Genomic DNA, 2,879 nt, shown 5'->3' on the forward strand with positions numbered 1-2,879 from the left:
TTTTTAGATTTTAAAAACATAATACTTACATTTTCAATAAAATATATTACCTGCATAACTAACATAAATATAAAGAGAGCAAACTATTAAAACAAAATTTTCAAAATTCTAAACTTTTTCATCTAATCCTAAGTTGAACCTAGCATCTTATTGTTGAACACAAGATGATTTTTTTTTAAAAAAAAGTTAAAACAAATTTTTTCTTATTTTTTACACTTTTTTTTTTAAATCACTTTTAGATTGTTGTAGATAATTTTTAGATATATAAAAATTTAGAAGAGTTTTAAACATTTTTCTGAAAGTGATTATCTTTCTATAAATTTTGTATTCATATAGTAAGACTGAAGTGATGATTATCTCGTCAAATTTTGTTTGAGTTATTATCTGAAATTATTCGAATAATACTTTTTAAAATTCTATTTTCATTTATTTTGAAAATATTATATCACTATTTTTTTTATTATATACATTCTGTTTTAGATTTTAAAAACATCATACTTACATTTCCAATAAAAGAACTCCCATTATAAAATAAATAAATAAATAAATATATAATTTAAGAGATATTAAGAATTAAAATTATAGTTTATTATAAAAATATGGTAGTTTTGTTATTATATAGTAGGTCTAAATTTAGTTAGAATAACTTTTTTTTGCTAGTGACTGATTTTGTTTGAATCGAACGAGGTAATAAATGGAATTAAGTAATTTGATTTGTAATTATTATTATTTTAAATTGTAGCGTGAGTTTGAAGCAATTAAAACATAAAATTTTAATGCATTGAATAATTAAATAAAGCAAGAATAAAGAAGGGTAATCTTTGTTTAGATTTTCTTTTCGGAAACCAAAAAATAATTATACGAATAGGTAAAAAGTGAAAATAGTATATAATAATACGATTGGCACTATTGCCACATTACTTGATTTTCTTTCAATCTCTTAATCTTGCTTTCTTTGTCTGTCTGAATCGTTTGGAGACCAACCTCGAAACAACAATGTCTGCTTCATCTCAATCTGGTTTTGAGAACCGAATAATGTTCAGTTTTCTTTCACCTTCTTCTGTCTTTCGAGAACTGTTTGCTTCTCCTCCCAAGTCTGTTGGAGTTAAGGTTCGGGAAGTCACACCCGCTGGTGGCAAAGTGCCCAAGATTGTGTTCGAGTTTTCCAATCTACCGGAAGGGGAATCAGATCGACGGAAGAAGCTTCTGAATTCTATCGATAAAGTTGAGGAGCAGGTGCTTCAACAGTTGGAGATACTGAAGAACACCGCCAGTGCCAAGGAGGCAGATAGGGCAAACCGAGTACGTATTTTGATGTCCATGAGGTGATGAAAGACCGATTTTGCATACCCTTTCTCTCTTCTACTTGAAGCTCCATCATACACGATCTTCCATGCATTCTAGATAAGCCCTCTTGTGTTTTTCAGTCATTCTTTGATGGTTTTGGAATGGGATTATGCTTAACGATTTCTCGTGTTACAGGGATCGTTGTTATTGCTTGCCACTCATTCATCACACACCTTCATGCATTTCCTCTTCTTATTTTCATCATTCTTTTATGCTTTTCGGTAATTAGTACTATAGGTATCCTTAAGGTGTCTATAGTTGTTCTGCTTGATATTGATTTTAAATTGGAATTATGATGTATGGAGCACTATTCCAGTTCCATCAATAGTTGTTAACTCTCCAGGTTTACAGAACAAGTTGTGGATGAGAAGCTTGGTTCAGAGAGTTATGGATGAATATTCCCAAGATGTTCGGGTAAGAGTTTCATTAGTCTTTGAAAATTTGAAGCCTCTGTCAACCTTATATGATATTTGTTGTTAGTTGTATATGGGGTTAATGAAGATTACTTGTCTTTATCATGATTCATCATGAAAATACCTAATCTGATGTTTTGGTTTTGGTGGATTGTCTGTGTTCTGATTTTCACACGTAGTGGACTAGTTTTGCTTCTCCGTGTCACAGTTTCTCAAAACATCCAATCTATGGCTTCCCAGACTTCAAAAAACAACTGTCAGATTGCAAAATATTTGTCTTCTTTATCAACTATGACAGTACTTTTGTATTATAATGTGTTTCACTCTGGACCTAATCGTCAGGATTAATTTGCTGTGAAATATCTAATCCAGCAATTCCCCAGGTGTGTATATTTCAATACGTTTTGCATATTTTTAATCTGTTCTCTACATATAAGGGGATCAAGTTTAAGGGATAGTTGTTTAATTGGCTTTGTGGAAGGTGAAAGAAGCAAGTGTGGAGTAATCAAGAGTTGAATATACAAGCATTTTTCACTCTCCATCTCAGTGGCTTAACTGCAAGCAAAAGGGGTTCCTGGGAGATCAACCAGTTGTTGGTTGTTTCTTCTCTTTTATTGGTTTCCATTGTTCCTTGTCGGCTGAAGCTATGGGGTTATCTAGCCATGGAAATCCATATCTCTAAGGGATTCACTAAGCTATGGATTCAATGCTACTCACAGATTATCATCCAAGCTGCTTTTCATAATACTAAGTACTTGTTTGGAGAATAGCACTCATATTTTGTATTTTACTAGATTTCAAGGTTTAATTTGTATGACTTAATTGTACAAGATTCCAAGTTTTTTTTTTAATTGATGAGATAATGTTCTTCGATCTCAGTATTTCAGAGATGGCTGGTTTTGCATATATTTATTAATATATATATATATATATATATATATATGTATTAAAAATAAAGAAATAAATTCACATGGAATGAGATAAGTTTTTAATATATATTATATGTCTTTTGTAATAATAGATCAGGTAACCAAAGCAATTGATTCTTTTATATTTATAAAATTAATCATTATATGATAATTTTTTTTTTCATAAACTCATGCTAGATATCAGTCATTT

At 30.3% G+C, this 2,879-nt stretch overlaps 1 long non-coding RNA gene across 1 annotated transcript; it reads left to right on the forward strand.

Annotated features, from left to right (window-relative positions):
* Positions 1 to 945: 945 nt before the first annotated feature.
* LOC137810365 (uncharacterized) lies at positions 946 to 2,636 on the forward strand. Its single transcript, XR_011080892.1, has 2 exons — positions 946 to 2,143; positions 2,242 to 2,636. It is a non-coding gene; the product is annotated as an uncharacterized lncRNA (long non-coding RNA).
* The last annotated feature ends 243 nt before the right edge of the window (positions 2,637 to 2,879 follow it).

This window comes from Phaseolus vulgaris, chromosome 11 (assembly GCF_000499845.2).
Source record: "Phaseolus vulgaris cultivar G19833 chromosome 11, P. vulgaris v2.0, whole genome shotgun sequence".
NCBI lineage: Eukaryota > Viridiplantae > Streptophyta > Magnoliopsida > Fabales > Fabaceae > Phaseolus > Phaseolus vulgaris.